Source organism: Leptonychotes weddellii, chromosome 8 (assembly GCF_054177405.1).
Source record: "Leptonychotes weddellii isolate Sample4059 chromosome 8, ASM5417740v2, whole genome shotgun sequence".
NCBI lineage: Eukaryota > Metazoa > Chordata > Mammalia > Carnivora > Phocidae > Leptonychotes > Leptonychotes weddellii.
In genome coordinates, this window is record NC_138376.1 from 117,220,591 (window position 1) to 117,234,519 (window position 13,929).

Below are 13,929 nucleotides of genomic sequence, written 5' to 3' on the forward strand. Positions count from 1 at the left end.
CTTGAGAAAGCACTTCCTGGAATGCAAATGAATGTCAACAATGGTCTTTTAAGGATAACTAATCTAATGTAAATTTTATAGGAATTTTATGTTATACATTTATATTTTCTAATGAAAAGAAACTAATCTATAACCTTCAGTTCAGAATCCAACAGATGTTCTATTTTGAGAACTGTTGCTCTAAGTGATTTTCTTTTCTGTATTGATATATACAAAGGATTTTAACAGGTAGCTAAATGGTGTTTGAAAAGCATAGTTCATTCTGACAAACTAATTGAAGGATTTAATTAGTTTAGACAAAAATATTTTACTTTCAAGATGTTTAAACTGTTCAAAACATCTTATTAAAAAATTTATCTTTTGCCAGAAACCATAATAAAAATAATAAAAAACTAATAAAACCCCAATATTGCATTAATATATGTGATTGTTCTTTCTGTAAGTGAATCTTGTTGAAATTTTGTTTCTTAAATCAAAATTAAATACTGTACATGTTTGCTAAAATATGCCATCTTCTACGTATTCTGCAGAAATTAATCTCAGGCAAATTTGCATATTCAAATTATTTTACGGACTAACTCACATGTATAAGGAAGATGGGAAATAGTTAAGATCCTTTATTTCAATAGGTTTTAAAGCATTGATTATGAAAATTTTGATTTTCTGTCTTCCTAAGACTGTTTAGGGCTGCATCTCCTGCCCTAAAGATGTCAACCTGCACTTAGAGATTCTAGAAAGCCCAGTAGCAAGATAGACTCCTTCACCTTCTCCTCTACCATTCTCACTTCCAGAAAACCAGCCTCTCCTAAGTCTTGAAGAGTAGACAAATCCAATATGTTAAAAAACAATCTTTTAAAATACATACTCTGTAAAGCACAGCTGACTTTGTAAGCTATTAACATTTTTAATATTATTTCCTTAATTTCAATATCACTTAGCACATTTTCTACTTCAGAATGTTTATGTCCGTGTAAATAAGACAAAACACTGCATGAACTCTTAACTGGCTGCAGGAAATGCCAGACAGTTTATGGAAAGATCAGATAACAGAAAGAACGGCCTAGGAGTTGGAGGGAACTAAGCTAAGCGTCTGCAGGTTAGTGAAGTCAGGAACCTAATTAATCAGTGACAAGAAATGCAGAGCCGGTTGTTGAGTCAATGGCTGAACGAGAAAGTTACGGAAACGCTCACAGAAGACATGTCCTCAGTCCTGCTCTTAGCTGTAACTAATTTTGGATTAGCAAAATTTATGTGCTGAATGAATGCTTTATTTTTTTTTTTCCAACTCGACATGCCCGCCTAGATTTCAAACTTTATTAGCAGTGAAGAGAAAATCAGCTGGGTTACATAAAACATTTTCAGGCAGATTAACAAATTACTTACCCCTTGTTGAACGTCTGTCCTGACCGAAGGGCTAAGAAAGTTAGAATCAGGCCTCGTGTGGAGAAAGCAAGGCCACCCCCTCCTCTATTTTGTGCAGATTTTCCACTCCTAGTCAAATGGTGGTGCTAGTTCTTTAGTTTTGAGTTGCTGCATTTCCTAATTTCATGGTCATAACAGCCTCCTGTCTCCTGCCTCAGAACGGATTTCACCAAAACTGAAAATGCAGTCTCCATGCTCAGAAGCTCCTTAACGGGTTCGGAAGGTTAGTCTTCCTTTCTCTTGCCCATTCTGTACCAAAAGAAAACAGTCTTTGAGTGACATTCTTCTCCTCAAGTAGGTACTCCTATTTCTTTTTCTCAACGTAAGTTTTTCCTTTTTGCTCTATGTGCTATTTACCAGCATGATGTAACTTCAGAGCTTCCCTCTCATGTTAAAAGATGTTCATTTTTCTCTTAATGCTCCAGGGATATTTTGCAAAGTTGCTGGCAAGCACTTACGGCGACATTAAAATGTTGAATCTAAACTTGGTACAAAGTGGAAACTCACTTTTGGAATAATATTCAGCTGAGTCAGAGGGCAACACAACCACCCTTTTCTCAGCACAGAGCTGACAGGCTGTCTGCCTGCCTCAGATATAACGTATACTTGTTGGATCCAGCGCTCGCTAGGAGGTACTGTATTGTTGAAATGTGTTGGAATGTTAGAAGTTATTAATTGGACGCTTCACAGGCTAGTATGATCGTACTACCTGTTTGCTTAATCTTTGGTGGCGTAACTTATGTTGAGTTTGAACGAGGTAGTCTGAACAAGCCAGTATTTGTTTCCCGAAGGCAGTCCAATTTTCTGAAAAGCTATGCAGTCTAGTAAAACAAAAGTGAGACAGACGGTCTTTAAATTGCCCTGTGATTTTAGTTAGACAAGTTCTTTTTGAGTCCTGCGGCCTCAGTTTGCTCTCACGTGAAAAAAACTAGCGGTCATTTTCCTGCAGCTGGATGGTGTGTACGTTAGGTGCCCCCCACAATGTGGCACCGGGCTACTTGAATAATGATGTGGCAGTCACAAAAGACAGGGCAGGATACTTTCATTTTGGTTAGAGGAATGCCACACGTTTCAGGAAATGTGTGTTGAGTTGTAAGTTTCATGCTCTGTCAAGAGGGTAACCAGCTTTTGTTCTCTCGGACATGCTCGTAGAAGCCAATGTGACTTTTTTTTTTTTTTTTAAAATAAGGGTTGGGCTTTATCGGGACTTGGGATCATCCCACTGATTCCTGTCCAAATTTCTGTTGGTGCTATGGGCCAGATCTAATAGGCTTGCCCAGCAACTCCACACACGAGGTTGCTGGGAGAGTCATCTGGTTTTGAATGTGATATATATTAATGTTATATATGATATATGTTAATGTTGAGAGTGAAATTATGACTATGAGATAGACGTGTTTGAATTTGATCTTAGAAAGCTCTGAGAGCCAAAAGAAATGAAACTGGATGGGAACTTCTGAGACCAACGGTTCAGAGCCCATTTCTGCTCTATACAATTCCTTCCTAATTTCTCAAAAGCAAATGTTTGCTCCCATTTTGTGACTAGCTTATGAAGATTGCCCACTAGGCTTTGACATGCATGGCTATAATACTCCAGAGATTAGAGGCAATGCTGTAGAGGTTGTTAGATTTTCAAAGAAATTAGGAATAAAAAAATGTAGGTAACAGAGACATAACATGTAGGGAAAAAGCGCAAAATCTTGATTATAAATAGAAGGTCATATTTACCACCAGGGTATTTTTCTTAGACCCTTGCAAGTATTTGTTTTGTTTTATTGCTCTTGACACTCAAGGAAAGGGATAAAGCTCATGCGTCTTGAACTTGCTGCAAGAATAGTCAAAAAAATGATCTTTCATTTAGATTAACTCTGACTTTTCATTCAGTTTAGGATTTAGAGCTAGCTACCTCCACCTTCTCCCCAACACTGACTTTAACCTCTATACAGTATAAATATTCATACTGGGTGTCTGCTAAACATTTTTGCATAGTTATCTGTGGGTTCTTGGAGTGTTTGTCTATATTTGTTCAGCCCGGTTGGTCAGAGCAACCTCTCGGGCTTAGGGCTGGGTGGTTGGGTTTCAGTTTGCTTTGAACAGTGAACAGTTCTGCTCCATGGTAGCAGATTGGCTATAAAGAAAAGTAGCCAAGAATGAGAGTGACCAGCTCTGAGTAGACCAGCCACATCATGAAACAGTCATAGCATATGTTTTATTGATGTCGGTTGAGATGTGGTCCTGCCCACCCATCCTTATCAGGGCTGTTCTCCGTAGTTAACCCCCTATGAAGCTCCCTACAGCAGGTGTAATAAAGTGCTATTTTTAAAGGCAGGTCCTTTACATGTGGCTTTTGATGATGGTGATGATGATGATGGTGAGTTTGCCTTCCGGGCAGCATTTCAGTAGACTTCCTCTGGTTCATTCCCACCGGACAGTAGCAAAATCTTGCACATCAATGACTTTTATGGCTCTTTCTAAGAAGCATAATTTTTCTCCCTGGAAGCATGTGACTCTTTTTGAGGATGAAGAGGCTTGCACTGGCTATTCATCCATAAAAATATTTTGCTAGAAAGCTTATACTTCTGCTTGGGTCTTCCATAGCAGTAACTCTTTGGTGAGGATGCAGACATTAGTTCAGTTCAAATCTCCAGGAGATGTCGGAGTCCAAGCCATAGTGTGCCCTGCCCCCCTCTCCCCTTCCCCCCACCGCTCCCCAACCTATAGGGTTCATCGCTGGTCTCAAATGCCTCACCTGCGAAGCCAGGAAAATAAGAGTAGCTACTGGATATAATTGTATGGAATAAGTGAGGTGAAGCCACTCAGTAAACTGCTTGTATTTTTCAGGTGTTAGAAACTCAATATGACAAAGTCATTTAAAAAATTATTTATTTATTTTAGAGAGAGAGAGAATGAGAGAAAGCATGAGAGCGCACATGCAGGAGGTGGGGAAGGGGCAGAGGGAGAGGGAGAGAAGCAGACTCCCCGCTGAGCCTCGACCTCACAACCCTGGGATCAGGACCTGAGCTGAAATCAAGAGTGGGAGGTCTAACCGACTGAGCCACCCTGGTACCCCGACAAAGTCATTTTTATTGCAAGCATAGTACACTGCCTGGTAATAAGTGTTGGTGGAATGAATGACCACACTCATGGTCGGCACCATAGCTGCTAGGAATTTGTATCCCATCTGGTGGTAACTGGGAACTTGATCTGAAAAAAAAAAAGGGGCAATAAATCCAGCCAGCTGAGTGTACCACCTGTAGAAATGCCCCTGCTTTCGTGATGAGCACGAGGTGTTGGAAGAGCAGCGCAGACCCCTCCAACATCCCTCCCTCCGTTCTTCCTTACCTTTGTGTCTCTAAGGATGGCCACATCCCTCTGTGATGAGAGGAGCAACGAAATGGGCAAACTCTTGCTGAGATAAGTATGTAAAAACTTGTTTCAAATGCTTCTCATTTGTTTTGATATCAAAAGAAGCATTTTGCTTGGTTGTTGGACTAGGCCTGAGTCTGTTCACATGTAGAGTTGTATGCTAACTTCTTGTTTTGTTTTTTTAAAGATTTTATTTATTTACTTGAGAGAGAGAGAGAGAGAAAGCATGAGCAGCAGGAGAGGCAGAAATAGAGAATCTCAAGCAGACTCTGTGCTGAGCATGGGGCCCCACTCGGGCCCGACACAGGGCTCGATGCAGGACTCGATCCCATGACTCATGAGGTCATGACCTGAGCCAAAACCAAGAGTAGGACACTCAACCCACTGAGCTGCCCAGGTGCCCCACGTATGCTAACTTCTAATTCAATGTAATGCCCAAGACTTGGGTTGGTCTGTTGCTCAGCAGCTCCCTAACAACGAACTTAGTGCCCATGGGGTGGTAATAATAGCAATTATGTTAGCACCTGAGGTTTAGGGAGCCCTTAACTTTGTGTAATACTTTTTATAGGGATTACCGCATTTAATCCTTACAACAACGCCAGATGATAAACAATATTATGACTCCAAGTTTATAAACGAGGAAATGCAGGCTTTGCCAAGTTAGGTATTGTGTCCAGCGTTAGCTTTGTAAGTGACAGTCCTAAGACTTGAAGATAAGCTTTTGCAAAACCCAAGCTCTCAGCCATTACTTGATACAGTGTTATTCTCTAGGGTTTTTGGTCCATGGGGTCCTTGCCTTGGAGAAGCGAGGTGAGCTTCTGGGGCTAGCAAGAGATAATAGTACACCTCCTCCATGCTGCAGTATCTTCGTCTGTAAAAGGAGAATCATGAATCTGACTTATGGAAGTTTTATGGCTATCGATGAGGTTTGACTAAATAATGCTTTGTAAAAAGTTCAGTTTTGTAAAATATGTTTTTAAATGGAACATAGAAATTCTTAGTTACATGTAAAATCTTGTCACTAAGTGAATGAGAGTAGCTCTGGTGGGGTGCTATGAAATGCTATGAGAGACAGGTCACATATGTCCTACAGAACCAAGGATGTGCACAGAGGTGGAAGTATTCGTGGCCAAGCTGGTGAATATGGCAGGCAGGATGGGTGGGGTTCTGGAGGGAGAGTGACGTCAAGAGCCAGCACGTTACTTCTCTGAGTAATCCTCCTCTTGGGACTTCCCTGGAGTCTTCCAGGTGCTCTCGGACTTCTTTGAGTAGACAAGCGGCTAGAAGCTGCCCTAACCTTTCTATTCTAAAAGCCACAAGGATTTGTACTGGTCATACACCTGGAGCTCCATTTTCCTAACCCCAGCCTTCACGAGCTTAATCTGACTTCACTCTCCTGTTTATGGCTGTCTCTAATTGTCAGTTCTTTGGGGTTTCCCACTAAGAATGGATACAAATGAGGCACAGCCCCTTTCTTGCTGCCTGGAAGACAATACTGGGCCCTTTGTGGGTTACTGCCGATCACAAGGGGGAAGAGACAGGCCATACCAAAATGACAATTCTGGGGAAGATGAAAAGTGTAGCGTTCCTTCCCTTTGCTGGGATAGTATGTTACCACTGGGTTTTTGGCATTTCTTTTTCCTCAGATCTCATCAAACTGTTCTCTTATCACATGGCCAGCAGCTAGCTGACCCCTCTAAACCTACCTCTTCCCGTAGGATGGTTCAGAGGAAGCCCACAAAACCCTTTCACAAGTAGGCAATCTGCATTTCTGAGATGTTTCTTCCCTCTGAGGTCCCTAGAAATGATCTCATTGGGGTGTTTCCTTTCAGAATTTTGATAAGGACACCAGGAAATCCAAAGAAAATTTGAGTTTATCTCACAGAAAACATTAGTCTTTTGTACTCTCATTTTTATTCACTATAGCCAGTCATTTGTTAAGATTCATTTTCTTAAAACCATGTACAGAAAGGTATTTAATAAAGATAATCACATTACATGTAATAATCTATTTAAATATATTTCCCTTTAAAACTATGTGACAATACAGAGATACATTTATTTTTGATCTGGATTTTTGAAAATCCTACTTGCGTCAAGTTTATACGAAAATATATTTAGAGATTAGGGTTGCTCAGAATCCAGTGTAGTTTAACGTGACACACTCTGTAAAATTCTTTTCCTGTTTTATTTAAGGAAGAGGTAATATTTTAGTGCCCTGTTGTAGTTTACTAAGGTCTGTCCCAGAGTTTCTGCTCCTACACAAACCCAAAGTGCCTCAGGTGCAAACCTGGGGTTTTTATTCAGACTTGCACTCCTGTGGCTCGGGAAGTGTTGGGATCTACCAGGGGCTTGGGACACAACTGTTGTGTGTGGTGGAGCCCGGCAGGTTCTTTGACATTAACTATCGGTTACGGTCAGTAACACATAATACGACATAGGACTATTACATCATAAGTGTAAGGTGCACCCTAGACCATAATGTTCCAGAATGTAAGGCAGTGGAGTAGAATGTGCCGAGTGCTTTGAGAGTGATAAGCACCGAGGTGTGAAAGCCAAAGAGGGGAAATTATTTCTGGTTGAGGTGGGCGGGGGCGGGCAGTGACAGGGAGCGGGGGGTGGTGAAGGATGGTTTCATATAGGAAGTCTCATGTAGACATCTGTCCATGAGCTTACAGAATGGGTAATGTTTACGCAGAAAGATGTAAGGAAAGGGAAGAGCATAAGCAAAGGCATGAGGAGAAGGTTTTGGGGAATCATTCACCAGCTTGTAGGAACACAGGTGAGAAGCATGCTGGGAGGTGGTGTGAGGTGATCTAGGAATGGAGATGTAAATGCCACATCTTTGGACTTGATAGTGCAGTTATTAAAGATTTTCGGGTAAGGCTGGAATGAGATACAAACTTAAGCTTAGGGAGATATTATGTAGATAGATGTTTTCAGACAAAGTGTGAGTACATCAGTTTGGAGGTGATTGGAAAACCTCAAGAGAGGTGTAATACAGTTTAAACAATCTTTTTGGATGTGTTTTCTGAAATCATGATTGTTTATGGTTGTAAGGAAGATTTTGTTCCAAAAGTGACTAGTGGAGAAAGAAGGTTGGGGGTCAAAATATATTATTCTGCCACCAATATGCTGAGTGACCTTAGTAAACGACTTGCAAGCTCAGTGCTCTGTTTTCCCAACTGTAAAATGGGCATGATAACTACCAAACTCCTATCAAAGATCCTATTGGTGATACAATGTCGGTTACGTGATAGAACTTTGAAAAGTAACACACTTCATATATGTGTAAAATGCTATTAACTTGGAATACTTTTATAGCAAAATTATTTTATTTGGACAAGATATAGATTTAGAAGAAAATTGTTCATATTTCTATTAGACTTGATTAAAATTATTATAGTTTGTTTCTAGTTATTATTTTGGTACTTTACATTGGGTACTGAATGAGTCTTTTTTTTTTTAAATGTATTTATTTGACAGAGAGAGACACAGCGAGAGAGGGAACACAAGCAGGGGGAGTGGGGAGAAGGAGAAGCAGGCTTATCGCCGAGCAGGGAGCCTGATGCGGGGCTCGATCCCAGCACCCTGGGACCATGACCTGAGCCGAAGGCAGACGCTTAACGACTGAGCCGCTCAGGCGCCCTGAACGATTCTTTTTAAAAAAGTTTATTGTGGTGAGAACTGTTAACATAGGATCTATCCTCTTAACTAATTTTAAGTGTATAATACATTAGTGTTGACTCTAGGTCCAATTTGTACAGCAGATCTCTAGAGCTTATTCATCTTACTTAACTGAAACTTTACATCTATTGTTTAATAACCCCCCTCCCCCCCGCCCTTGGTAACCACCATGTCAGTCTTTGATTTTAGGCATTTGACTATTTTAGATACTTTATAGAAGTGGAATCATGCAATACTTGCTTTTGTGTGTCTGGCTTATTTCACTTAGCATGATAGTCCTTAAGGTACATAAATGTTGCATGCTGCAGAATGTCCTTTTTTAAGGCTACCTGGTATTCCATTGTGTGTATATACCACTTTTTCTTGATCAGCTCATCTGTTGGTAGACATTGAGGTTGTTTTCACATTAAACAGACTATTTTGAATGGGGTTGCAAGGAACATGGGTATGCTAATAGCTCTTCCATATCCTGATTTCAATTCTTTTGGATATATACCCAGAAATGGGACTGCTGGATCATCTGGTAGTCCTATTTATTATTATTATTATCTTTTTTTTTTTTTAGAGAGAGAAAGAGATAGAGTACCGGGGGGGGGGCAGGGAGGGGCAAAGGGAGAGGGAGAGAGAGAATCTTAAGCAGGCTCCACGCTCAGTGCGGAGCCCGACTTGGGGCTCCATCTCACAAACCTGAGATCATGACCTGAGCTGAAAACAAGAGTTGGATGCTTAATTAACTGAGCCACCCAAGCACCTCCTAGTAGTTCTATTTTTAATTTTTTGAAGAACCTCCATAGTGGTTACAGCATTTTGCATTCTCACAGTGTGCAAGGATTCAAATTTCTTCACAACCTCACCAATACTTGTCTTTTGTTTTTTTGGTGATAGCCATCCTGACAGATATGAGGTGATATCTCACTGTGGTTTTGATTTGCATTTCTCTAATGATTAGTGATGATGAGCACTTTTTTATATACCAGATGGCCATTTGTATGTCTTCTTTGGAAAAATGTCGAGTCCGTAGCACGTTTTTAATCAGATTATTAGTTTTTATGTTATTGAGTTGTAGAGTTCCTTATGTGTTTTGGACATTAACCCCTTATTGCATAGATAGTATGCAAATATTTTCTCCCACCCTGTAGGTTATCTGGTTGTCTTTTCATTCTATTGATTATTTTTTGCTGTGCAGATGCTTTTTAGTTTAGTGTAGTCTTGCTTATGTTTTTAATTTTTATTTTTTGTTGTTGCTGTTGCCTGTGCCTTTGCTCATATACATGAAATCATTGCCAAGTCCAATGTCATGAAGCTTGTCTTCTATTTTTTCTTCTAGGAGTTATATAGTTTCAGGTCTTACCTTTAAGTCTTTGATCCATTTGGAATTGTTTTTGGTGTGTGGTGTAAGAGGACATCAAAGTTTGCTCTTTTACATGGAACTATCTAGTTTTCTCAACACCATTTGTTGAAGGGATTATTCTTTTCCCACTGTGTATTCTTGACACCACCGTTGAAGCTCAATTGACTGTATACGTGTGGACTTATTTAGGGCTCTCTAGTCCGTTCCACTGTTCTATACGTCTGTCTAGGCCAACACCTTACTGTTTTGATTATTGTAGCTTCATAATAAATTTTGAAATCAGGAGATGTGATGCCACCAGCTTTGTTTGAACAAGTCTTTCAATTCTGAGACCCCATTTCCTCACCAATTAAATGAAGGCACTGGATGCGGGGAGCTGTATGGTTCCCATGCACAGACCATTTTATGATTCTATATTTCTTGCTTTCAGCAATCTCCATTTAGAACGAGTTGAGATTCTATCATAAGAACAATCAAACACACAGGCATCTATGCTGAAAATAAAATAAAGACATGTCATCATTCCATTGATTTAGGACTTGAGTTGGAGAAGAAGACCGTGATGTCTCTTGTGGCTGCCTAAATTGCTTTCTGCTCATGGGAATGGGGGAGCTGAATCCAGTGCCTCGAGGCTAGAGGGAAGGGAGCAGATTGTGTTTTCTATTTTCCTCCTTTAATAATAGGAATAAAAGGCAAGGACATCAATTAAAAAAAAAAAAGCAGACTCACTGGGGTGTGGGGTATGGGGAAAGTCCAAGCACACTAGGTAATTTAATTTCAGTTACAATAAATCTCAAGTGATGATACTACACTTCTGAGAATGTTCCATGGTGGGCAATGCCTGGGCTTTGCATTTCAAGCCCAGAAATACAGGGAGAAGATGATATCATAATATTCAGCATGAAGAACATTGTTCATTTTGGTTTGTTGTTTATACCTCCATGTCATTGAGGCTTCACAAATCAAGCAAAGAGGTACTTCAAATCTACTTTGTGAAGGAAAAGACTCATAGAAAAATGTTTTCTAGGAAAGGAAAAAGTAGAAAGCAAAGGTTTCCCGCTTATGGCATTCATGTTGCCTAAGGAATATTAATGTTGAATATTAATCATTCAGACCAATTCACAAATTACTCACATTCAGACTACGCAGGGCCCTTGCTTTACTTTCTTCACACCATCTGGATTCTATCCATTTTACTCCTCCCTCAGCACTTGGAATAGAAACGAGATTTAAATGTGCCAATTTTCTACTTGTTAGCAACTGTGGTAATATGTTCAGTGGGAAAGGGATTTATACCGTTAAATAGAAGGAGGTTTTTGGATTGTTTAAGGCTTTAATTTGTTGATGGGATTCCTAGAATCTACTACCATCGATATTTGAGGATTGAGTACATTAGACAAGTTTGTAGATTTACAAAAGTGGAGCTAATGAGGGCTGCACTTGATTTTCTTATCCAACCCTTTAGTTCTAAATTTATTGCCAATTTTATTTATCAGACTTATTCTCAGGGGAGTAGTATTTGCTGTGGCCCCAGGGAAACATCTGTGAGCTTAAACCTTAGAGGCAGTTAGCCAGTTAGAACATTTGGCATATGAGGCTTACACTGCAGAAGAGAAAAATTAATCAAGGCAATCTGTAAAAATATTGAGAAGGCAACTAAGAAAAATGTCTTATCACTGACACACTGAAGTACTGAGTTCATGTGAATTAAGAAATGTCAGAATACATAATGAATCAACTAGGAGTGTCATATTATGGCAAATTTGGAAGTTGATGTCAATCTCTACTGCCAGGATTTATGGTAGATTATATAATGGAATCCTGAGTTCTAAGAGATCAAAGGAAAATGCTGGCTCTTTCTTCATCCATTTTCTTAGGTCAAGCCTACCCAGCAAGAAGCCAAGTGGAGTTGAGCAATTATCTGAAGTGGGCAGTAGAGACAGCCAAAACCAGATAAAACACAACCAGAAAGTCACCATGGAGGGAAAATATGAACCGAAAATAGAAGGGATGGGAGTAGAACGTCAAACAATTTGGTCAGTGTCCACAGTTCAAATTCACTGGACAACAGCCAATTCCTTGCTTCATATAATTAGAACTGGGGTTTAAGAAATGAGTTCATTACCAAGGTTGTTGCATGTTTGTGCAAAATTTCTCTGTATCTGTGTTACTATCTATGGCATGTCTAATTCTGAGTATTTCCAGGAATTGCATTTCACTGTTTTGGATTACTAGGTTGAGGTGGTTGAGGAAACCCATATAATCTGTAGATTTACATGGAGAGAAATTGTCTTTTATAGATTAATTGAATATTATATTTAATTAGTCCTCCCCCGCAACTCCAAGCATATGCTTATGAATTTTCCATTGAAAACCCTGGTATTCACTTACTTTATCATTTCCTCATGAAGCAATTTCTGTATCCCCTTGATTTTAGTAGAACATATTACCAAAGCGTACAAGTCCCCTATTATAGGATTTGCATTATTTTTGGTTAAAAAAAAAAGCGTACCAAAACCTTAGATCAGTGTGGTGCTTTTTTCCTTTTATTTGATGTGGAAACCATAAACTACTTACTCTGAGCAGATGTTTTCTAGACCTAAAATATAGTTATCAGCCCATTGGCTCCTATAAATCTGTCCTTGTATACCTGCTAATCCTGAAGACTCCTTAATTCAATGTTAAGCTTCCCATTTGTTGTTTTTTTTAATTGAGAAAAAAGTTCATAAATTAGGTTCACTGCTGTTTCGAATTAAGAAAAACGAATTTTTCACTCTCATATCCTGTTCATTTGAAGCTGTTGTATAGCAGTTTTAAAAAAAGATTTTATTTATTTATGTGACAGAGAAAGCACAAGCCTGGGAGTGGGGCAGAAGAGGGACAGAGAGAAGCAGACTCCCCACTGAGCAGAGAGCCTGATGCAGGGCTGAGTCCAGGACCCTGAGATCATGACCTGAGCTGAAGGCAGAGACTTAACTGACTGAGCCACCCAGATTCCCCTGTTGTATAACATTTTAGAAACAAAAAACAACCCAGGGCCTCTTTTCAATAGCTCAGTTTGATGTTTGAAATCCACAGTGAAAATCACCCACGAATGTTCTCGCAGCACTCCAAGAGAATCTACTGGAATATCTTATAATAAAATAAAAATTTAAGAAGAATTTTTCTTGCAAGTGAGGATTAAGAAACCTGTTTTATAAGTAATAGAATAAAGGCATGTATTGAGTGGCGTTGCAAAATTCCTTACTTGTTCTCTGGAGTGACTGCTTTTCCCATCCTATTAGCAACGGCTGACTCAGTGGTAAACCCAAACCACACAGCCAGAACAGGTGCAACTCTGTTGAACACATATATGAGAGACTGTGGGCCAGGACCTTTTGCGCTGATGACAAATCAATCTACAGAAATGGAAGTAGACCTGAGTCGGACGTACGGACCTGAGTTGGTGTAGCTGATGGTGTTAATGGTGAACAGCTTCTGCCCTGCTTAGCTTTGTAAAAGAATATGATCAAGGAATTTGAGCCGAACAGACAAGCAAAATATTGATTCTTCAGTGCCTATTGATGAATGAGGCCACTTTGATCCTTAACCACCTTGTTTCATTTAAGTGAGAATCAAACCAGCTTTAACTAAGGAAATCTTTAGAAACCACTTACACCGTCATTTTGCTCCCCGTTCAAAACAAAATGAAGAAGAAAGCTAGAAAGACTTAAGCATATAAGCTTCTGCACGTTGTCCAGGACTGTAATGCCTAATCTTAGCACAGCTCTTTTCAAGAAAGGACGTAGATATTAATCTGAATTTTGAATCACCACTGAGGTATGTGTGAACATATTAGCTTCTTCTTTCTCTCTCCTGACTTCTTCCATGAATACATAACACCTAATTTGGCCATTCAGTTTGGAAAATGATTTTTCATTTAATTTCTGTGATTATCAGGCATGTATTGCAGGGGCTTAGCAGGATACCTGATATCTTATGAACACTCCACGTGTGTTTCTTGAGTTGAAGTGAAGGGTACAGTCTATGAGCTTTCACCATTTAAAAAATCCCCTGCATACACTGTGTGGTCAAAGTTTCTTTACATGTTATCAGGGAGGTTA

The 13,929-nt window shown here is 39.6% G+C and overlaps 1 protein-coding gene across 5 annotated transcripts in view; it reads left to right on the top strand.

The window, feature by feature from the left end:
- Nucleotides 1–1,300: 1,300 nt before the first annotated feature.
- ESR1 (estrogen receptor 1) overlaps nt 1,301–13,929 on the top strand; it is a 329,307-nt gene continuing 316,678 nt past the window's right edge. For 2 of the 5 annotated variants that reach the window (XM_081829166.1, XM_081829170.1), the window contains exon 1: nt 1,925–2,054. The gene's annotated coding sequence lies outside the window, so the exon portion shown is untranslated. Of the gene's footprint in view, nt 1,646–1,924; nt 2,055–9,342; nt 11,863–12,671; nt 13,646–13,929 lie in introns of those variants that run through there. The other 3 variants (XM_081829169.1, XM_081829167.1, XM_081829171.1) reach the window with 3 other exon arrangements.